This window comes from Durio zibethinus, chromosome 19 (genome assembly GCF_047325235.1).
Source record: "Durio zibethinus cultivar Kanyao isolate XHJ-2024 chromosome 19, ASM4732523v1, whole genome shotgun sequence".
Taxonomy (NCBI): Eukaryota; Viridiplantae; Streptophyta; class Magnoliopsida; order Malvales; family Malvaceae; genus Durio; species Durio zibethinus.
This window is the reverse complement of record NC_143180.1, coordinates 22,317,635-22,342,517: the sequence shown is the minus strand read 5'-3', so window position 1 is coordinate 22,342,517 and position 24,883 is coordinate 22,317,635. Positions and strand designations below refer to the sequence as shown.

The window sequence follows — 24,883 nt, the reverse complement described above, 5'->3', positions numbered from 1 at the left end:
CCAATCGAATTTACAACAACTAGAATTGTTCAACATCCAACACCCATACTGTCAACTACTTCCTAAGAAAGCAGTACCAAGAACATCCGAATCATACAAAGATGAAACAAAAGTTGTATTTAGGAAACTGGTCCTAAGTAGTCACCTTTCAAACTTACCAATGCCTGAAATTCCCTCTCCGCTTCCATCCACTTTGTTCCGATCACAATAAATCGGATGACAACATCCTTCTCAATCTTTGAGTGCTTGTCATTCATGAAGATAGCGTTCTCTCCAGGCACATAATGATAGTCGAGCATTTTTACGTGAGATAAATAGATGTTTTGGATTGGTCCACACTTCAAGAAAACTCCATGTTTTAGTTCCTTGTGTACAACTCCTTCCAAAATCTCTCCTCTGAACATCTTGAAAGTGATTCCACTGAAGACAACAGAGAAAAGCACATCCCTTATGTTCCTGTCTAACTCTGCACTCTCCAATGCTCTCCAGAATTGTTACAGCCATGAAATATCCAAGATCCTTGGTGGCTTTCTTTCGAGCAAATTCATCCAAAAGGTGGACCACTATAGCCTTTTGGAGCATCAAGACTTTGGCATCCAAGCTGTTAGCAGGAATTATGACATTCCATGGCAACTGCACGTTGAGAAATATTCTGCAACTGCAATCAACAAGGAGATGTAAAAAAAAAAGAAAAGAAAAGGCAATTCGCATTTAAACGAATGTCCTTAGAGTTAAAAGAAACAGTATATTAATCTTGAAGAACTCAAAAATTGATTTAGTCCTATCCCAATATCAAGTATGTTAAAACCAAATTTCAACAATCCAAACAATAAAGAAAAATATGGCATTTCCTTCAAGAACAGAATTGTAGACACCCAATCTAGTCCAGGCCCAGATCAATTGGGCCTAGTCCAATGGGATTAGTCAAGCCCAAAGATTTGGGCTTGACTAATCCTTCATGTTGATATATTTATTTGTTTTTCTTCTAGATTATTTTATTTTATTTTCTTCTTTTTCAGATTAATTTTTAGATGATGATAAAGATTAGGATAATTAAAAAATAAATAAAAAATAAGTAAATTCAGCTGTGATTAGGGTGGTAGAATTGTACATGGATTGAATCTGTTTGTGATGATCTATGGAGGATTCACAATCGAACTAGAATTCCTCTAATTTTCCCTATAAATTGACACACTGAACAGAAAGGAAAAGAGAAAATAGAAAGAAGACACAAAAAAATAGGGTAAACAAAAAGCAAAAGTGGGCAAAAAGTGTTTAGAGAGGCTACAAGAATCCTAGGATTGTTAGGAATTTTTTTTCAAAATTTTGGCATTTTTTTCTAGAAACTTTTTGGAAAATTTCTAGATTCCAACGAAATTTTTTGGCACCAATTGAATTTTTTGACTACTTTTTCGACACTAGTTGAATTTTTTGGTGATATCCCCAGTTTTCAGCCAGCTACCCAGTTTTCGGCATAACATCTCCAGAAACTGTCGAACTTTTCGGTGAACTTCCAATAAAAACCCAAATTTTGGCCAAATTTTCTAGAATCTGGTGAATTCAACCGGTATTCTTGGGGTGCCAGAGAGAGAGAAAAAAAAAGGGAAAAGAAAGAGCGGGGATGAGGGATATGAGGAAAAAGAACTGAACTAAGCCTTTTATGCCCCTTACAAAACAATGTTGTTTTGACCTTCATAATCCTTGAAGATCCACGCGTTTTGCCATCGGGCGACCTGACCCGAGCGTGAACCCATTTTTGACCTGCGTGCCAGCCAAACTTTTAGTCGTGCCGAGCCAAGCAGCGTGCCCTGAGTCACATTATTCCAACCTTTTTTTGAGTCGTAGCCGAGCTGTCCCGAGCTATTCCAGTTGAGCCATTTTTGGTATTTTTTTAGTAATTTATTTATTTATTTATTTATTTTTATATGTTTTTTTTGCATGATTAAATTTAGAAAAAAAATAAAAATAAAAATAAAATTTTGGGAATAAATATTATTTATCCAATGATAGAATTTATAGAAATTTCAAATGGTAAATTTTTATAAAATTCTTAGGTGAGAAATTTTGTCTAAATTTGACCCAAATGGTGGAATAATTTAGATAAAGTTTTAATAACAATAATTAATATTTTTATATGTTTTTTTTGCATGATTAAATTTAGAAAAAAAAATAAAAATAAAAATAAAATTTTGAGAATAAATATTATTTATCCAATGATAGAATTTATAGAAATTTCAAATGGTAAATTTCTATAAAATTCCTAGGTGAGAAATTTGTCTAAATTTGGCTCAAATTGTGGAATAATTTAGATAAAGTTTTAATAACAATAATTAATATTTATTTTCAAACAAATAATAATAATAATAAAGGAAAAAAATATAAAAAATGTGGGAATTAAATACAAATTACCCAATAATGAGATTCTTAGACATTTCAAATGGTAAATTCCTAAGAAATCTCTAGGTGAGAAATTTCTCTAAATTTGGCCTAAGTGGTGGAATAATTTAGATGAAATTTCAATAAAAATAATTGTCATATTATTTTCTTTCCAAGAAAAAATTAAAAAAAAAAAGAGAAAATATTTCTAATTTGGCCCAAATGGTGGATAATTAGATTTATTTTCAACAAAAAAATGATAATAAATAAATATAATAAATAAACCTTTTTTTCAACGACGGAGCCTTTTCAATAAATCAAATGGGATTCTTGAATACTTTTGAGGTGAGGAAGTATTTTTTAAGAGTTCTACCAAATTGATAGAGTATCTTAAAAATTGTTTTCAATATTTAACTTAAAATTTGAAATCATTAGCCTCAAGACCATAGGATAAATTCAAAATAATATGGTACCATCCTTCGGATAGGCATGTGAGGGTGCTATAACCTTCCTTACATGTAACTAACTCTCGAACCTTGTTCTGGTTAATAGACTCGAACCTATTCTTTTAGGGACCCTTAGTCAAGCTTAGGAGCTCCTTAAAGGAATAGATTCCTTAGGTGGCCAATTACTCCTAGATAAAAAAGATTGGTGGCAACTCCATTCATTTATTAAATCTAGCTATAGATTTTCGGATATATATGTTATGACAGTTTGGCGACTCCATTGGGGATTCTATAAAGAGTCAAGCAATAATTTTTGAATTTAACCTATTATTCGGTTTAATGGTTTTACATTGTAATTATTTGTTTATTAACTTTTTTTGTCTTGTATTTTATTTTTAGGGCATGAAACCTATGTTTTCCTTCACACACACTATCACATGCATTTACATTACATGAGGTCTATACCTGAGCTCTGTCTCTCTTAGGAGGGAGTAAAGTACCTATGCTCTCGTGAGATGATAATCTCTGCAATGGCTAGCGAAATACTCCCACTCAAATTGAATAATTTCCGTTGGTAGCCTGTGATAAGTGAGGATTGGATTGCCTTACTAGTCTATGATGGACAATGATGTAAGGAACAATTTGGAAACCTTTTAGTGGTCAAAATCTCCTAACTCTACATGTAGTTCACCCCTAAGAGACCAATTTAAGATAGAACCCTTCTTACCCATCAATAGATATAACCCAAAATTAGGACACAGGAAGGAACAGTTTGTTATCTAACCATTTTATTTGCTTGATTTTGTGCACCATTTCCATATCATTTCATTCTATGCATAATTTTCATGACCATGTTTAACACTATCATTTACATTATTCTTATATAGGAAATATTTGCCATTGATAAATCAGATCTCCCACTTACATCCATGCAAAGCCAAATGCAATTAAAGTCTACATCAATCCACTATGAGTCTGCTCATCAATTGAAAATCAAGTCAGAGGAAGGTCAAAGAAAACATGGAGATTGCTTGTCTAAGTATTTTATCTCATCATTGCCTGAGAGAATTCATCTCGAGCTACAACAAAATGATCTAGCTGATTTAAGCAGTGTCTGGGGATGCACAAGTAGAATAAGGTAGGAGGCATTTGAGAATAAATATGAAGACATAGCATCACTACTCCAAGTAAAAGTGGATGATAATTTGATTAGAGCCATCGTTCAGTTTTGGGATCCTTCTTATAAATGTTTAATTTTCAATAAAGTAGACATGGTGCCTACAATTGAAGAGTATATGGTCCTACTTCGCTTCGATTTACCAAACCCAGATAAGATTTATTGGTCCAATAAGGTGGGCTATCGTAAAAAGCTAGTGCAAATGCTTAGACTTAGCCTACCTCAAGTCGATGCATGTGTCAAGATAAAAGGTGAAAGTAAGGCTATTTTATGAAGTTTTCTACGAGATTTCATTTAGGGACATATAGATGATGATTAGGGGTTAGTGGCTATGGCTATAGCTTTATATGGACTGGTGATCTTTCCAAAAGTCATTGGGTATGTTGATGTCGCAATGATAGATTTTATGGATCAGTTAGCATATGAAGTCAATGCAGCACCAACTATTCTGGCAGAAACCATTCATTCTCTAAACTTTTGCCTTAGAACTAGTAAAGGGCGATTTAATTGATGTCTATAGTTACTTTATGTATGGATAAATAGTCACATTGAATGCAAAGAAAGTCAGTTCCACAAACCATATCTTCATTCCAGCATCCCCATTAAGGAGTTTTGTTATACCACATGGCAAGCAAAGTCAAAAGAAGAATGGGTTTCCTACTTTTGAACCATGTAGACACCCAATTGGGTCCGGGCCCAGATCAATTGGGCCTGGCCCAAATGGGTAAGGCCCAATTCAATCCTGTATTATTTTTTTTTTCCTTTTCTTTTTTTTTCTTTTCTTTTGTATTTTTATATTTATTATTATTAATATATGTATATCTGTATTTATTTATTTTTTATTTAGAATAGATTTATATGTATATTATTTATATAGTTATATATTTATTATTATTATTTTTTTTTATTATTATTATTTTTATATTTTATTTATTGTTGTATTTTTATTTATCTAATTATATATCTGTTATATTTTTATTTATCCTATAATATATCTATTTTTTATCTGTTCTGATTATCTATTATTTTTTTATATTTATTTCATTTTTTTTGGAAGGTTGAGATTGAAGCTGAAGAATCCTACTGGGAGTGGGGATTCAATCTAAAGAGTCCAATTGGATTCAAAGATTGAATCCCCGTCCAAGGAGCAGTTGGGATTGATCAGAAACTCCTGATCAACCCCTATAAAAGGGACCCCCCTGGAACAGAACCAAGAGACAGAAAACAGAAGCAAAAGCTACTGATTGAGAGAATAGGGGTGTTTAGAGAGCTAAGGAAAAGTTTAGGAGTGTTCTGGCAGTGAGAAAAATTTTTTAGAAAAATTTGACGAAAAAATTTTCTGGAAATTTCTGGGAAATTTCCAGATTCCGGCGAAAATTCTGGTGAATTTTGAATTTTCCGGCGAAAATTCCGGCGAACTTTGAAGTTTTCGACGACAGACCCAGTTTCCGGCGAAGAATCCCAGAAACCGACGACCATCCGGCCAACTTCCGGCCAATTTCTGGCGAAATTCCCAGATTCCGACGAAATTTCCAGAATCCGGCACCGGCGTTCTTCAAATTCTAGAGAGAAGGCAGAGAAGAAGGGAGAAGAGAGAGAGGGGAGGAACGGTCTGCTGAAAAACGGAGGAAGGTGCCTTTTATACCCTCCCAAAACGACGTCGTTTTGGCTTTAAGTTAATAAGAGGATCCGCGCGTTTTGCCGAACCCGACCCGACCCGAAGCGTCGACCCGCTTTCTGACCCGCGCGCTTCAGCCCCTCCGAGCCGAGCCGAACCGAGCCGAGCCGCGATCCGAGCCGCTCCAGGTTTTTTTTTTTTTTTTTTTTGACTTTTGACTTTGATTTTGATCTTGATTTTTTTTTCTTTAATTAATCCGACGACGGAGCCTCTACAAGTAAAAACAGTAGTTTTTCTTGCATACTCCTGAGGTGAGGGAATTTTCTCAATTTTCTGCTAAAAGTATTAGAGTCAATTGAGAATAATTTTCGATAATTAATTAATTGGTTGATCTTGATTTTTCTTTAAATAATCCGACGATGGAGCCTCTGCAAGTGAAACAGTAGTTTTTCTTGCATACTCCTGAGGTGAGGGAATTTTCTCAATTTTCTGCTAAAAGTATTAGAGTCAATTGAGAATAATTTTCGATAATTAATTGGTTGATCTTGATTTTTCTTTAAATAATCCGACGATGGAGCCTCTGCAAGTGAAACAGTAGTTCTTCTTGCATACTCCCGAGGTGAGGGAATTTTCTCAATTTTCTGCTAAAAGTATTAGAGTCAATTGAGAATAATTTTCAATAATTAATTACTTGGTAAAATTTTAAGGTTTTTGGATAACACAAGTTTAAGCTGGTACCATCTTTTGATGGGCGTTGTGAGGGTGCTATAACCTTCCTCACACGTAACCGAACTCCCGAACTCTGTTCTGGTTAGCAGACCCGAACCTATTCTTTTAGGGACCCTTAAACTTAGGTGTTCCTTAAAAGGACAGATTCCTTAGGTGGCCAATCGCACCTAGATAAAAAAGATTGGTGGCGACTCCCTTAAGTCAATGTCTAGCGATAGATCCCCGGATCTAGACGTTATGACAGCTTGGCGACTCCACTGGGGACCTTGAGAGTCAGGCCAGCAAATAATTTGTGTTATCCAAAGGCCTAATAAAATTGAACCTTTTTTGTATATATGTGTTATTATTCATTCATGTGTATTTGCTTTGTTAATTATGTCATTCATGTGCATGTGCATAACATGAGCTCTACACCCGAGCTCTGTCCCTCTAGGAGGGAGTAAAGTACCTATTGCTTTCGTGAGGTCTAATGCCTCCGTAGTGGCTAGCGAAATACTCCCACTCAAATTGAACCTTTTCCGCTTGTAGCCTATAATGGGTGAGGATTAGGGTGCCTTACTAGTCTGTGATGGACAAGGATGTAAGGAACAATTTGAGGACCTTTAGACTCTGACCTTAAAACTGCATGTAGTGAACCTTAAGAGTGCCTACACCTAGGATAGAGCCCTTTTTACCCAATGATAGATATGCCCTGAAATTAGGACACAAAAAGGGTGTTTATCTAATCATTTTGATTGCTTAACTTTGTGTATTATTTTTATCATATGTAACACTATGTATCAGTATCACTTTCATTTCATTCATGAAACTAACTATGTTGTTTGTCTGCATCCACATTACTTTCATGACCATGTTTTAACACAATCATTTGCACCCATTTCATACTAGATTTCATTCAAAAAAATGTACATTTCATTTGTGTATCAAAGCACCATACATAAGGCATAGCATAACATTTCTGATCATGAGTATGGTACTCAAGGTCCCAGAATAGCTCCATCTAGCAAAAACCCTGCTCATCCATACAACACAAGATCTAGAGCAAGGCAAATGGAGGAGGAAAGTTCCCATAGATTTGAAAAGCTGGAAAAAGCTCAAGAGAAGATTGAAAGTGAACTAAGCAAGATTCTGGAGGCTCTTAATAACATGAATAAAGGAAAAAGAGTTGAAGAAAGTACAAGCCAGCAAATTCCCTCATTACAAGAAATGGCTGACCCTCTGTACCCTCCGGGTTTTGGCCCACCTCAAGCCCAGTCTACTCAAGAGGCCCCGCCATAACATTTCACATATCCTGGAATGCCATCAGCTTTCAACACAGGACAGTATAACAGCTATGTAAATCCTGTCTTCACTGAAAAGGCAGCAGATCCAATTCCTGATCTAGATGACTTAAAAGAGAAGGAGAAGGAAAAAATGAAGGTGGAAGCAGAAGAAAGTTCTAAGATTAGCATGCTAGAGCAAAGGCTAAGGGCTGTGGAAGGATTTAGCTTTTATGGGTCAGTTGATGCTGCAGGGCTCTGCCTAGTTCCTGATGTGGTTATCCCCTATAAGTTTAAAGTACCGAAATTTGAAAAATATGACGGTACAAAGTGCCCCAAAACCCACATCACCATGTATTGCAGAAAGATGGCAGCTCATGCACATGATGAAAACCTCTTGATGCATGTTTTCCAGGACAGTCTTACTGGCTCTGCCGCCAGATGGTATGTTCAGTTGGATAGGACTCGTATTCGCTCTTGGAGTGATATGGCACATGACTTCATCAGTCAATATCGACACATTATCGATTTGGCTCCTGATCGTTTGTCTTTGCAGAATCTGGAAAAAAAGTTAAACGAGTCTTTTAAAGAGTACGCCCAGAGATGGAGAGATATAGCTTCACAGGTACAACCTCCTCTGACAGAAAAAGAGACCACAGTGCTGTTTGTTAGCACTTTGAAACCTCCCTATTATGAAAAGATGATAGGGAATGCAACTAAGAATTTTGCTGACATGGTGATCTCTGGAGAAATTATTGAAAGTGCCATAAAAAATGGCAAGTTGAAAGGAGGAGAAACCAAGAAGGCATCAGAAAAGAAAGAAGCTGAAGCTCAAGCTGTGAGCTTTGATAGACAACAATTCAGGGGTTATCAACCCTATCCATCCCAAGGTTACTCTCCATACTATTCCACTGTGAACAATGCCTCATCCTACCCATACCAGCTAGCTCCACAACCATCTTATTCATCCACTTACCGCCTTAACATTCAAGCTCCTGTAAGAACCCAAATCCGCCCTACTAACCCAACCAGTGGCTCGCGAGAACAACGGACTACTCGAGAAAAACCTGTATTTGATCCAATCCCTATGACTTATACAGAGTTATATCAAGAGCTTTATAATAGCCATTTGATTGCCCCCAACCATGTGGAGCCACTTAAACCACCCTACCCAAAGTGGTATGATCCTACAGCCCACTGCGACTATCACTATGGAATTACTGGCCATTCTACTGAAAATTGCACTGCTTTAAAGTATAAGGTGCAACGGTTGATCAATGATGGAATGGTAAGTTTTGATCAAGGAAAAGCAACAACATCCAATGTTAGCGTTCTGAGTGAAAGTCAAGAACAGAAAGGATCTGGAGAGTCACAATGAATTGAGGGGCAAGATGTCAATGGGGATTTCTTCACCTGATCATATAGGGGGCTAATTTTTAATAAGGCGGGTTGAAGTTTTTTTTTTCATTTTAAGATTTCTTTTCAAGTAATGTCAGATTTCTTTTTTGCAATATGACTTCACTTGTTATCATTTTAATAAGGGCAAGTTAATGCATTTCATTACATTTTCTCTTTTACTTGACCATTATTCCATGCCCTGTTACCTTTCATTTCAGATGATGAATATTTAGACAATGATAACAGTAATTCTGAGATTTAATTTTGAGAACTCATTCACAGAGGAGATGATTTGAGCAAAAAATAAAGAGGGTAAGCCATTACCAGAGGTGAAAGAGATATGTCTTGAAGATGTACAATCCTTCATACAGGATCATGAGCTTTGTTCAATAGATGATATTCAAGAAAAGTATTCACAATTGAGATGAAGAATGGCCATCTTTCTTTTACCATTGGAAAAACCATTTATTGTTACCCCTTTGAGCCTATCATTTTTTTTCTGAAGAACCCCAACCAAGGATCACCCTCTACACTGGGGGGTAATTTTTGAAAAAAATCACAAAGATCTCAAAAAAAAAAAAAAAAAAAAAAAAGGAAAAAACACCACAAAAGGTCTCAAAGATGGAAAGAGAAAGAAAAGATACGTGCCACACATGACTTGGGGCAAAGTAATGAGAATCCTTTGTGTGAGGAAAGAAAAAAGTGGTGAAATGATGTGGGGGCAAAATGCCAAGCTACATCAAATGATCCTTCGATTTTGAACCTCTTTAATACATGTTTTGAGCCTATTATATCCATTTTTTTATGACCCTTCACCTTGGCCTACATTACAACCTTGAAAAGTCCATTTAGATCAAGTGTGAATACTCAATTTGAATGATCATATGTTGGGCGAAGGCATGCTTATGAGGAAGCAATGGAACAGTGCTCTAAAGTTGGATGTATGAAAGATATCAACAATAGATGAAAAATGAGAAAAAAGAAGATGAAAAAAAAAAAAAGGAAAAAAAAAGGAAAAAAAAAAAGAAAAAAATGAGAAAATGAAAAAAAGATATTCAAATTGAAAACCCGAAAGGGTGATTTTGAAAAAAAAAAAAAAAAAAAAAGAGATCCAGGTCAAATGGCCCACATAAATAGAAGAAATCTGAAGATCCTTCAAAGACTGGGGCAAAGTTTGCCAAGCTCAAGTTGACTTCAACAGTAAATGGAATGAGTTTTTGAAAAAGAATCTTAGATTAATGTTGAGAATTGTCTGAATTTTCATCATTTGGACATACCGTCCATTCCAATGACATGTATCCAATTTGTTTCCTTTTTCATTTGCTTTGTACCAAAACAGATCTTCATTGATTATCTTGACCATAATTCACCTTGTGTTCCTCTTATTGTTACACCCCCAGAATGAATTGAGAAAATGTTTGATTACATTATATTTGTCAAGATTTGAAATGATAATGAATGAATGAATATGTGCTTAAAAGAGTCTTGTATTCATTTGAAAAGAAATCTAAGATGATGAAGAAATGGTAGAAACCTAAAGGAGCTGATGATTTGAAAAGATATATGATGTGACCAAATGGAAAATATGATGGGGCAAATTTTGAAAAGTGGTGAGTACAAGGATGAATTGATCGATATGACTTGCAAGTTATGATTGAATGATGAGAACAATTAGTGGACAGAGTTTGTTTTGGAATGGTTAAGGTTGAGACAATGACCCAGTGATGGTGAATGAAACTTGTTTTGAAATTTGTTAGTGCTGAGAAATTCATTGAATAATGGTCAAGTGATGATCGATTGATGAAGCTTATTCCAAAGTATTGAGAAACTGAACAAAGAAGAATGTGATAATTGAGAGCTACACTGGTTCGATCTTAGAAGAGCAGTGTGATTGGATCTCTGAAGAATCAAAGGGCTTGATGCCTAAGAAAAGAGCTTGAGAAATTTGAGTACCATACATTGAACAGGAATTGATTGACCAACATTTGCATACCATGCATTGAAATTCATGCATTTGCACAGCATACACTACTTTCAGGAAAGTATAGTGTATAAATTCAAGAAGCAAGGGTGTTCCAACATCCCACATGGAGAAGACAGATATGAAGATATTCTGCAAAATTGAAAAAGAAAAAGCTTGTCAGGTAAGTCCCTAATCCTTGAAATAGGATGCCTTTTGGGTATCAGGGTTGATTTATAAGACCTTTGGGCATGATCTCCTGAAAATCCCTTCAAACACAACTTTCAACTCCTTTGGACATGATTGTCAAGGAGCAATTTACTTTCTCAAAGTTCTGTTGCCTCTGCTTAGAGGAGCAATTTACTTTTTCAAAGTTCGTTGCCTCTGTTTAGAGGAGCAATTTACTTTTCAAAGTCGTGGTGCCTCTGTTTAGAGGAGCAATTTTACTTTCCAAAGTCGTAGTGCCTCTGTTTAGAGGAGCAATTTAATTTCCCAAAGTTCGTTGCCTCTGTTTAGAGGAGCAATTTAATTTCCCAAAGTTCGTTGCCTCTGCTTAGAGGAGCAATTTACTTTTCCAAAGTTCGTTGCCTCTGTTTAGAGGAGCAATTTTACTTTCCAAAGTCGTAGTGCCTCTGTTTAGAGGAGCAATTTAATTTCCCAAAGTTCGTTGCCTCTGCTTAGAGGAGCAATTTACTTTTCCAAAGTTCGTTGCCTCTGTTTAGAGGAGCAATTTATTTTTTCAAAGTCGTGGTACCTCTGTTGAGAGGAGCAATTTACTTTCAAAGTCCGTTGCCTCTGTTTAGAGGAGCAATTTACTTTTCAAAGTTCGTTGCCTCTGTTTAGAGGAGCAATTTACTTTTCAAAGTCGTGGTGCCTCTGTTGAGAGGAGCAATTTACTTTTCAAAGTCGTGGTGCCTCTGTTGAGAGGAGCAATTTATTTTTCCAAAGTCGTGGTACCTCTGTTGAGAGGAGCAATTTATTTTTTCAAAGTCGTGGTACCTCTGTTTAGAGGAGCAATTTACTTTCCAAAGTCGTGGTACTTCTGTTGAGAGGAGCAATTTACTTTCAAAGTCCGTTGCCTCTGTTTAGAGGAGCAATTTACTTTTCAAAGTTCGTTGCCTCTGTTTAGAGGAGCAATTTACTTTTCAAAGTCGTGGTGCCTCTGTTGAGAGGAGCAATTTACTTTTCAAAGTCGTGGTGCCTCTGTTGAGAGGAGCAATTTACTTTTCAAAGTCGTGGTGCCTCTGTTGAGAGAAGCAATTTACTTTTCAAAGTCGTGGTGCCTCTGTTGAGAGGAGCAATTTATTTTTCCAAAGTCGTGGTACCTCTGTTGAGAGGAGCAATTTACTTTCAAAGTCCGTTGCCTCTGTTTAGAGGAGCAATTTACTTTCCAAAGTCATGGTGCCTCTGTTGAGAGGAGCAATTTACTTTCCAAAGTCCGTTGCCTCTGTTTAGAGGAGCAATTTACTTTCAAAAGTCGTTGAGTCTCTGTTTAGAGGAGCTTCGGCAAAAAAAAAAAAAACAAAAAAAAACAAAAAAACAAAAAAAAAACAAAAAAACAAAAAAAAAAAACAAAAAAACAAAAAAAATCAAAAAAATAAAAATAAAAATAAAAATGTTGAGTTGAGTCTTGATTGGGTGTCTACGTCTTTGCGCAATTTCTGTTTCACAGAAAATGTGCAAAGAGGGGCAGCTGTAGACACCCAATTGGGTCCGGGCCCAGATCAATTGGGCCCGGCCCAAATGGGTAAGGCCCAATTCAATCCTGTATTATTATTTTTTTTCCTTTTCTTTTTTTTTTCTTTTCTTTTGTATTTTTATATTTATTATTATTAATATATGTATATCTGTATTTATTTATTTTTTATTTAGAATAGATTTATATGTATATTATTTATATAGTTATATATTTATTATTATTATTTTTTTTTATTATTATTTTTATATTTTATTTATTGTTGTATTTTTATTTATCTAATTATATATCTGTTATATTTTTATTTATCCTATAATATATCTATTTTTTATCTGTTCTGATTATCTATTATTTTTTTATATTTATTTGATTTTTTTTGGAAGGTTGAGATTGAAGCTGAAGAATCCTACTGGGAGTGGGGATTCAATCTAAAGAGTCCAATTGGATTCAAAGATTGAATCCCCGTCCAAGGAGGAGTTGGGATTGATCAGAAACTCCTGATCAACCCCTATAAAAGGGACCCCCTGGAACAGAACCAAGAGACAGAAAACAGAAGCAAAAGCTACTGATTGAGGGAATAGGGGTGTTTAGAGAGCTAAGGAAAAGTTTAGGAGTGTTCTGGTAGTGAGAAAAATTTTTTAGAAAAATTTGACGAAAAAATTTTCTGGAAATTTCCCAGAAATTTCCAGATTCCGGCGAAAATTCCGGTGAATTTTGAATTTTCCGACGAAAATTCCGGCGAACTTTGAAGTTTTCGGCGACAGACCCAGTTTCCGGCGAAGAATCCCAGAAACCGGCGACCATCCGGCCAACTTCCGGCCAATTTCCGACGAAATTCCCAGATTCCGGTGAAATTTCCAGAATCCGGCACCGGCGTTCTTCAAATTCTAGAGAGAAGGCAGAGAAGAAGGGAGAAGAGAGAGAGAGGGGAGGAACGGTCTGCTGAAAAACGGAGGAAGGTGCCTTTTATACCCTCCCAAAACGACGTCGTTTTGGCTTTAAGTTAATAAGAGGATCCGCGCGTTTTGCCGAACCCGACCCGACCCGAAGCGTCGACCCGCTTTCTGACCCGCGCGCTTCAGCCCCTCCGAGCGAAGCCGAACCGAGCTGAGCCGCGATCCGAGCCGCTCCAAGTTTTTTTTTTTTTTTTTTTTTTTTTTTGACTTTGATTTTGATCTTGATTTTTTTTTTCTTTAATTAATCCGACGACGGAGCCTCTACAAGTAAAAACAGTAGTTTTTCTTGCATACTCCTGAGGTGAGGGAATTTTCTCAATTTTCTGCTAAAAGTATTAGAGTCAATTGAGAATAATTTTCGATAATTAATTAATTGGTTGATCTTGATTTTTCTTTAAATAATCCGACGATGGAGCCTCTGCAAGTGAAACAGTAGTTTTTCTTGCATACTCCTGAGGTGAGGGAATTTTCTCAATTTTCTGCTAAAAGTATTAGAGTCAATTGAGAATAATTTTCGATAATTAATTGGTTGATCTTGATTTTTCTTTAAATAATCCGACGATGGAGCCTCTGCAAGTGAAACAGTAGTTCTTCTTGCATACTCCTGAGGTGAGGGAATTTTCTCAATTTTCTGCTAAAAGTATTAGAGTCAATTGAGAATAATTTTCAATAATTAATTACTTGGTAAAATTTTAAGGTTTTTGGATAACACAAGTTTAAGCTGGTACCATCTTTTGATGGGCGTTGTGAGGGTGCTATAACCTTCCTCACACGTAACCGAACTCCCGAACTCTGTTCTGGTTAGCAGACCCGAACCTATTCTTTTAGGGACCCTTAAACTTAGGTGTTCCTTAAAAGGACAGATTCCTTAGGTGGCCAATCGCACCTAGATAAAAAAGATTGGTGGCGACTCCCTTAAGTCAATGTCTAGCGATAGATCCCCGGATCTAGACGTTATGACAAACCCTTGATAGTCAAGGGATAGTATGGATAGCACATTGGATGCATCATGATACAGCATTATGCAGTTGTGAAGATCAGTCGTAGATATTCTTATTAGGTCTATGGGGTGCTATTACTTATGCCCTAACTTTGGTAAGAAGATAATCCGGATATGAGCAATTAATTCCAGAAACATATGGACTCAACCAGTAGGAGTTCTCATTCGTTGATAAAGGGGTATATAGAGTGATTGAAAAGATAAAAAAAACATGGAAGCAAACCACCAGGGTTAACCAAGGGAGGTTTACTTACGACATCACCTTAGAATATAGTGTATGGCATGTGAGGAGGAGAAAGGACATTGTGCTTCCTAGTGAATAATTAGGGCATTCCTAAAAATTCGTTCTTCAAGATCCTTTGATTAAAGTGGAAACAACTCTGAAAAAGACGAGTTGAAACAAGAAAATAAGTGATTGAAGTAAGAAATGAAAGAGAGTTTGGAGCTTCAAGAACTAAAAATTCAGAGCTTGACAGAGCAAAAAGATTAGTGGAGAGCCTTATTTAATGATCTAGACATGACACATTCATCAGTCACACTTGAGCTTGCCCGACTTTTAAAAGAAAATGAATTGTTAAAAATGAGAATGGAGGAAGAACAAAAGGCCACTGCTAAAGCACATAGACAGAGCCAAATGCTACAAGAGATAGTGAAGCGACACATAGCACAAGTAGAAGCCTTGACTGATGAATGCAGGAGACAAGCTCAATAGAGTGAGCTATGGAAAGACATGTGCACAGAAAAACAAAGGCATCTAAGGCATTTGTTTGATCAGATATGTATTGCTACAAATAAAGCATTAGAAATGGAAGAAAAAGTGGAAAATTTAAAGGCTATGGTACAACCAGTAGGAGTCCATAGGCGACAATTACTTGATTTCTTAGATGATGCATAAAATCATTACGAACAAGCTAGGAAGTTTATAAGAAAGCATTAGAAATAAGGAATGATGTTTAGGATTTTTGAATATGGCTTTGACTTTATTAGGATGTAATTTTGAAGTTTTATTTAATAAAGTTTCAAATGGAGATTTCTTTTATCAATATTGGTGATGTGGCAAATATTAGTATATTTCATGCATACATTTGCATATCATACATAGAATTCATAATTTCTAATAATCATACAATTATGGTACTCAAGGTTTAAGGATAGCTCCATCCAGTAGAAATCTCACTCATCATACAACACTAGAGCTAGAGCCAGACAAATAGAGCAAGAAAATTCGCACCGATTTGAAAAATTGGAAAAAGCACAGGAAAAGATTGAAAATGAGTTGAGTAAAATTCTGAATGCTCTCAACAAGTTAAACAAGAGGAAATGAGTAGAAGAAAACACAAGCCAACAGGGCCCTACATCATAAGAAGTGACTAACCCTCTATATCCTCCTGGTTTTGGTCCACTTCAAGCCCAGTCTACATAAGAGGTTCCACCACAACAATTCACATATCCTACATATCTTGGAATGCCATCAGCCTCCAATCCATGGCATTATCATAGTTATGTGAATCCTATCTTTACTGAAAAGACAGTAGAACCAATTCAAGTTCCTGATCTAGATGACATGAAAGAAAAAGAAAAGAAAAAGACAAAAATGGAATCTCAAGAAGATTTGAAGATTAGTATGATTGAACAAAGGTTACGGGCTATAGAAGGAATTGGGTTTTATGGTTTTATTGATGCTACTGGGTTGTGCTTAGTCTCAAATATGGTTATTCAACCAAAGTTCAAAGTACCAGAATTTGAGAAATATGATGGTACAAAGTGCCCAAAAACTTATATCACCATGTACTATCAGAAGATGGCAGCCCATGCCCATAATAAAAAATTACTAATGGATGTTTTTCAAGATAGCCTTATGGGCTCTGCTACTAGATGGTATGTTCAGTTGGATAGAACTTGCATCCATTCTTGGAGCGATATGGCCCATGACTTTATCAATCAATATTAGCATATTATGGATTTGGCTCATGATCATTTATCTTTACAGTACCTGGAGAAAAAGGCAAATAAGTCTTTTAAGGAATACGGTCAGAGGTGGAGGGATATTGCTTCTCAAGTACAGCCTTCTCTAACTGAAAAAGAGACCGCTGTACTATTTATCAGCACTTTAAAATCTTCCTATTATGAAAAGATGATAAAGAATACAATAAAAAATTTCGCTGACATGGTGATCTCAGGTGAAATCATTGAGAATACCATTAAAAATGGCCAGTTGGAAGGAGGAGAAACCAAGAAGGCATCAGAGAGAAAAAAGACTAAAGCTCAAATTGTGAACTTTGACAAATAATTCAAGGGATATCAACCCTATTCACCCCAAGATTACTCTCCATACTATCCTGCTGTGAACAATGCCTCATCTTATCCATGCCAACTAGCTCCACAACCACCTTATTCATCCACATACTAGCCCATGTTTAGCCCCCAAGCTCCAACATACATTCTTAACATTCAAACTCCTACAATATCCCAAATGCATCCTGTTAGCCTAGCAAGTGGTTCACGAGAGCAACGAATTACTTGAAAAAAACTCATATTTGATCTAATCTCTATCACTTATATGGAGTTATATCATGAGCTTTATAACAGCCACTTGATTGCCCCAACCGTGTAGAGTCACTTAAGCTACCCTATCCTAAGTGGTATGATCTTGCAACTCACTATGACTACCACTATGAAATTGTTGGCTATTCCACTGAAAATTACATTGCTCTAAAACATAAAGTGCAATGGTTAATCAAGGATGGAATGGTAAGTTTTGATCAAAGAAGAGCAACAATACCTAATATTAGTGGCAATCCATTGCCTAATCATAATGTCAATGCTTTGAATGAGAATCAAGAACATGCTAATTCAAAAAGGCTTGAAGAGTTACAATGAATCAAAGGGCAATATAATAAAGATCCTCCACTTGATTGCACAAGGACACAATTTTGGAGAATGATGACAAGGCTGGTTGAAAGTTTCTTATCGTTTTAGGATTCCTTTAAAGTAATGTTAGGATTTCTTTAAGGCAATAGGATTTCATTTGTTATCATTTTAATAAAGGCAAGTTAATGCATTTCATTACATTTTCTCTTTCATTCAACCATTATTACATACTCTGTTACCTTTCATAACTCTCAATTCCTATTCTCAAATTTTGAATGATGAATGTTTAGACAATGATAACAATAATTCTGAGATTTAATTTTGAGAACTCATTCACATTAATTTGAGGAGACTATTTGAGCAAAGAAAGCCAGCTACTAACAGATATGAAATTAATATATCTTGAAGATGTGTAACCTTCTATACAAATCCATGAGCTTATTTTTGCTTAATAGATGATATTCAAGGAAAGCATTCACATTTGAGATGAAAAATGGCCATATTTCTTTTACCAATCGAAAAACCATTCATTGCTACCCCTTTGAGCCTATTATGATTTCCTTTTCTAAAGAACCCTAACCAAGGATCACCTTCTACATTGTGGGACATTTTTTTCTTTTGAAAAAAAGAGGTAAAAAAAATCATAAAAGGTTTCAAAGATAGAAAGAAAAGAAATAAAAAAGTAAAACAAAGAAAAAAATAAAAAATAAAATAAATGTCATACATGATTTGGGGTAAAATAAGGGGAATCATTTTGTGAAGAATGAGATCGATGAAAATAAAAAAGAAAAAGTATTGAAATAATGGGGTAAAAAGTATTGAAACCTTTAAACACATGTTTTGAGCCTATTTAATCTTTTTTTGATCCCTCACCATGGCCTACATTACAACCTTAAAAAGTCCATTTGGATCAAATGTGAATGCTCGAATTGAATGATCATATGTTAGGCGAAAGCATGCTTATGATAAAGTAATAGAATCATGATATATTGCTCTAGAGATTAATGTGTGAGAGATATCAACAATGGATGAAAAATGATGAAAATTGGAAAGAGGAAAAAAATGGGAAAATGGATGAAAAAAAAAGAAAAAATGAAAATGAAAAAAATGAAAAATAAGAAAAAAAAAAAGAAAAAAAAAAGAAAATGAAAAAAAGATGAAAAAGGGAAACTCAAGTTGAAAACCCGAAAGGGCGATTTGAGTAGAAAATTCTCTAAGTTGAGAGTTGGACAAACGATTCACGTGAAAGAAAGATCAAAGACATATGAAGATCCCTCAAAGCTTGGGCGAAGTTTAATGAGCTCAAAATGATTTTGATAGTCAATGGAATGAGTTTTTGAAAAAGAATCCTAAATTAATGTTCAGAATTATCTGGATATTCATTGTTTGGATATACCATTCATCCCAATGACATGTATCCAATTTGTTTCTTTCCTTGTTTGTTTTGCACCAAACTCATCCTTCATTGATTACCTTTCTCTTAAATCACCTTGTGTTTCCTTATTGTTACATCTCCAGAATAAATCAAGAAAATATATGAGTGCATTATATTTGCCATGATTTGAAATGATGATGAATGAATGACAATGTGCTTAAAAGATTCTTGTATTCCTTTGAAAAGAAATCCAGGATAATAGGATGAATTGAGAAGACACATGGTGTGACCAAATAGGGAATATGATGATGGATTGGTCAATAAAATGAAAAAGAGGTAAATTTTTTTAAAAAATGGTATGTCCAAGTAATGAATATGGGGATAAATTGGTCAACATAACCTGTGAGTTGTGATGAAAAAGTATGGGGCAATGGGTGAAATTGGTGCTGAAAAGCCCATGAACAATGATCAAGTGATGGAAGATGAAATTTTCTTTAAAAATACTGAGAAACCTATGAACGATGATCAGGTGATGAAGGATGAAATTTGTACTAAGAAGCTTATGAGTGATAACCAAGTGATAGAAGATAGAATTTATTCTAAGATGGCTATTGCTAAAAGGCTCAAAATGATGGAGTCTTGAGAGCCATATTACCATAGTTTTTTAGGATTTCATATGTCCGCATTACATGCATCATGTAAGCATCGTTGTTTAAATAGTACATGCACATAATTTGATGAATTAAAACTTTGTTCGGACATGCATGGCACTATGAGAATCTAGGTTGTTGCATTTGCATCATTAAGAAGGCATTTGCATCTTTGGTCATGACATTCATTGATGCAAATTTTTGAGTCACTTGAAAAACAAATTGTGAATATTTTGATGAGAATTTTTGAGTTCTCTAAGGAGAATCTTTGAGTTTCAAAATAAGAATATTTGAGGTGTGAAGTCCAAAATTTGTCAATCTTCAAACTCAAATGAGAATCTTTGGGTTTCAAAATGAGAATCTTTGAGGTGTGAAGCCCTAAAGTTCGTCGAATGTGAATCTTCAAACTTTTGGATGTGAATCTCCAAAATTCAAAGCTTCAAACTCCACTTTTGGATATGAATCTCTAAATTTTTAAGTGAGAACCTTTGAACTTAGATGTGAAACTCTAAGTTTTATTGCATGTGAGCCTCTGAACTCAAATGAGAAGCTTTGAACTTTTAGATGTGAATCTCTAAAATTCAAACAAAAAGCTTTAGACTTTTTGGATATGAATCCCAAGTTTGCCAAATGCGTACCTTTGAATTCGAGTGAAAAGCCTTGAACTTTTGGATGTGAATATTCAAGTTAAATGATGATCTTTAAATGTTAGATGCAAGTCTTGGAAGATGCAAATGTGAATCTTGAGATCTTGCAAATTTGAATTTTTATGAAATTGAAATTTTGAGAATCAAATTTCAGTAAATTCTTGCAAAGTTGAAAGGTTCTTGCAAATCTGAACCTTTGAATGTTGAACTCAAATTGTGAATCTTTGAGTTTCCATTACAAAATTCCTTCAAACACGATCTATAACTCCTTTGGACATGATTGTCAAGGAGCATTTATTTTCCAAAGTTGTGGTGCCTCTGTTTAGAGGAGCATTTATTTTTCAAAGTTGTGGTGCCTCTGTTTAAAGGAGCAATTTATTTTTCAAAAGTCATTGAGCCTCTGGTTAGAGAAGCTTTGTTTATTTTCTTCATAGTCGTTGAGCCTCTACTTAGAGAAGCTTTATTTATTTTCAAAAGTTGTTGAGTCTCTGATTAGAGGAGCTTTGTTTATTTTTTTTTTAAAGTTATTGAGCCTCTGATTAAAGGAGTTTTGTTTATTTTTCAAAAGTTGTTGAGCCTTTAATTAGATGAGCTTTGTTTATTTTTTCAAAAGTTGTTGAGCCTCTGATTAGAGGAGCTTTATTTATTTTTCTCAAAGTCGTTAAGCCTTTGTTTAGAGGAGCTTTATTTATTTTCCAAAGTCATTGAGCCTCTCTTTAGATGAGCTTTATTTATTTTTCCAAAGTCATTGATCCTCTGATTAGAGGAGCCTTGTTTACTTTTTCAAAGTTGAAATTGTGAATCTTTGCTTAGAAGAGTTTTGAGTCATTTAGCAAATTTTAGTGTCTGTTTTAGAAAAAAAAATGAATGTGTCAGTATAAGTGGGGTGTTTATGTCTTTGCACAATTCTTGTTGCACAGGAAATGCGCAAAGAGGGGCAGTTGTAGACACTCAATTTGGTCTAGGCCTGAATCAATTGGGCCTGGTCCAATGAGGTCAGTCAAGCCCAAAGATTTGGGCTTAATTATTTATTCATGCTAATATATTTATTTGTTTTTCTTCTAGATTTTTTTATTTTATGTTCTTTTTTTTTTAGATTAATTTTTTGGTATTAGATGATAATAAATATTCTGATAATTCAAAAATAAATAAATAAATAAGTAAATTTAGTTGTGGTTAGGGTGGTAGAACTATACGTAGATTGAATCTGTTTTGTGATGATCTGAGGAGGATTCACAATTGAACTAGAATTCCTCTAATTTTCCCTATAAATTGACACATTGAACAGAAAGGAAAAGAGAAAAACAAAGAGAGAAACACAAAAATAGGGTAAATAGAAAGCAGAAGTGGGCAAAAAGTATTTAGAGGGGCTACGGGAATCCTAGGATTATTAGGAATTTTTTTTCGAATTTTTGGCATTTTTTTTTTGAAAATTTTCTAGAAAATTTCCAGATTCTGACGAAATTTTTTGATACCGGTTGAATTTTTCGGTTACTTTTCTAGCACCAATTGAATTTTTTGACAATATCCCCAGTTTTTCGTCCAGCTGCCCAGTTTTCGGCGTAACATCTCCAGAAACCATTGAACTTTTCGGTGAACTTTCAACAAAAACCTAGATTTCGACCAAATTTTTTAGAATCCGGAGAAATTCAATCGGTGTTCTTGGGGTGCCAAAGAGAGAAAGAGAGAAAAGAAAGGGAAGAAAGAGCGGCGATGAGGGATCTGAGGAAAAAAAACTGAACTCGGCCTTTTATATCCCCTACAAAACGACGTCATTTTGACCTTCATTATCCCTGAGGATCCGCGCATTTTGCCATCAGGTGACCTGACTTGAGCGTGAACCCGTTTCTAACCCACGTGCCAGCCAAACCCTTAGTCGCACCGGGCCGAGCCGCTTGCCCCGAACCGCGCTGTTGTAGCCTCTTTTTGAGTTTGTAGTCGAGCCGTTTTTGGTATTTTTTAGTATTTTATTTATTTATTTTTATATGTTTTTTTTGCATGATTAAATTTAGAAAAATAATAATAATAAAAATAAAATTTTAAGAATAAATATTATTTATCCAATGATAGAATTTATAGAATTTTTAAATGGTAAATTTCTATAAAATTCCTAGGTGAAAAATTTGTCTAAATTTGGCCCAAATGGTGTAATAATTTAGATAAAGTTTCAACAACAATAATTAATATTTATTTTCAAACAAAAAATAATAATAATAAATAAATAAATATAAAAATTGTAGGAATTAAATACCAATTACCCAATGATGAGATTCTTAGACATTTCAAATGGTAAATTCCTAAGAAATCTCTAAGTGAGAAATTTTCTCTAAATTTATCCCAAATAGTGAAATAATTTAGATGAAAGTTTCAATAAAAGTAAATGTATTCTTTTTCCAAGCAAAAGATTTTTGGTTGAAAATATGTGATAATTATTGAAGAATGAGATTCTTAGAAATTTCAAATGGTAAATTTCTAATAAATCTCTAGGTGAGAAATTTCTCTAAATTTGGCCTAAATGGTAGAATAATTTAGATGAAATTTCAATAAAAATAATTGTCATATTATTTTCTTTCCAAGAAAAAATAAAAAAAAAAAGAGAAAATATTTCTAATTTAGCCCAAATGGTGGAATAATTAGATTTATTTTCAACAAAATATGATAATAATAATAAAAAATAAATAAACCTTTTTTCCGACGATGGAGCCTCTTCAAGAAATCAAATGGGATTCTTGAATACTCTTGAGGTGAGGAAGTATTTTTTAAGAGTTTTATCAGATTGATGGAGAATCTTAAAAATTATTTCCAATATTTAACTTAAAATTTGAAATCATTAGACTCAAGACCATAGGATAAATTCAAAATAATATGATACCATCCTTTGGATGGGTATGGAGGGGTGCTATAACCTTCCCTACATGTAACCGACTTCCAAACTCTGTTCTAGTTAGTAGACTCGAACTTATTCCTTTAGGAACCCTTAGTCAAGCTTAGGAGCTTTTTAAAAGAATAAATTCCTTAGGTGGTCAATCACACCTAAATAAAAAAGATTGGTAGCGACTCCATTCATTAGTAAAATCTAGCTATAGATTTTCGGATTTATATGTTATGACAAGTATAGAAAAATCAATAAGTTGTAATAACCAACCATTTCAGAAATGATAAAAGAAAGAAAATCCCCTTCAAAATCTTTTCTATGATCTTATTCAATACAAGCCGGTCAAACAAAATCTTGTTGAAAATAATACATTTTAAACTACAAATGAAAACTAGTTTAAACCAGCAAAATTGCTAGAACGAAAGTTTCACTCACAAATCATGTGACAAAAGTTTATAACCAAAAAAACGTTCGTCATTTGGCTTTTAGTTTTAGGCTAATGTTTTACTTTTTCATTTTTAAAGAAGAATACTTTTTTCGATTACTTTTTCTTTATGTTTGATACGAAAAATATACGATTTGAACTTTAAAAAATTTTGAAATAAATTCATTTTTAATAATTTAATTGCCCAAGTGAAAAGAAAAAAAAAGAAAAAATTAGTATACGAGAATAAGATAATTAAAATGATTTGTATTTTCATAATGTCCCAAAAAAATAAATAAAAACAAAAATTTCTTTTATCATTGTTATTGTGTCGTGATTTAAACAAGACAAAGCAAATTTAAAAAATATACTAAGTTAAAACTGAGTCCAAAAATTTATTTTAATTTAGTATGCCATTCCTTTTCTTTTTCTTTCTCTCAAACATGTGTATAAATCTTTTAAGCTTTGATTTAAGAACAATGTTATAAGAGTAAACAAATCAAGCTATTCGTGAACCATTCGATTCAACTTGTTTACTATCAAATCAAGTTTAAATTCGAATTACACGAATAATAAATCAAGCCTACTTTGAATAGCTTAATATTCTAGTAAAGAGATTCAAGAGCCTAATTAGACTTTTATTTTTAATATATTTAATATATATAAACAAATGATAAAAATAGTGTTTAATGTATTTAACATTGTACTTAACTTAATCTAGTCTACCGAGCCAAACTCAAGTGACATAATTAAATTATGAGCTGTACTTAAACATGAAAAAAAATTCGATCGAAATCAAATCAAATTTTAAACCCCAAATTTTCGAATCTAATCGAATTAAATTTCACAATGCATCAGCTTGATTTGACGAAATTACATCCTTCAATACTAATAGCCATATTACCATGCCTCTTTATTTTTTTTCTTGTGTTCAATAGATTCATCGTATATGAATATATACTCCAAATATAATAAAAAATGAATATATTTGTGTCAAACACGTATTATTGCCCAAGGAAAGAAGCAAAAGAAAGTTGAAAGTCAGAAATTTCATAGCCGAATAAATACATAGGAGAAACAAGATGCAAATAAGCAAAATACAGTTTAAGGTTAACATCCCCTCCAGACCACAACCTTTTGGACCATCTCACAGCTGAGTACCATTTCCGCTTAGAAACTTTGAACTTTACCGCCATGGCCAGAAATTTTAATTGAACGTGCCAAATTCTGGGGAGGATAAAAAAAAAGCTCTTGAAAAAACTTGCTTCCGACACTGATAAACGACCGCAAGTCAACTTTCCCTACGTGGTCAATATTAAGTCCATAAACTCTTGCAAGGCATCCACATCGCTGGGTCATTGGGGCGTCCTCGCTGCTTGCCAAATAGACCAAGCTTTTATACCTCATTGCAAATAGGTTTGGCTCA

The 24,883-nt window shown here is 34.3% G+C and overlaps 1 pseudogene; it reads right to left on the bottom strand.

Annotated features, from left to right (window-relative positions):
- LOC149513543 (DNA-directed RNA polymerase V subunit 7 pseudogene) lies at window positions 1–24,653 on the bottom strand (annotated as a pseudogene).
- Window positions 24,654–24,883: the final 230 nt, after the last annotated feature.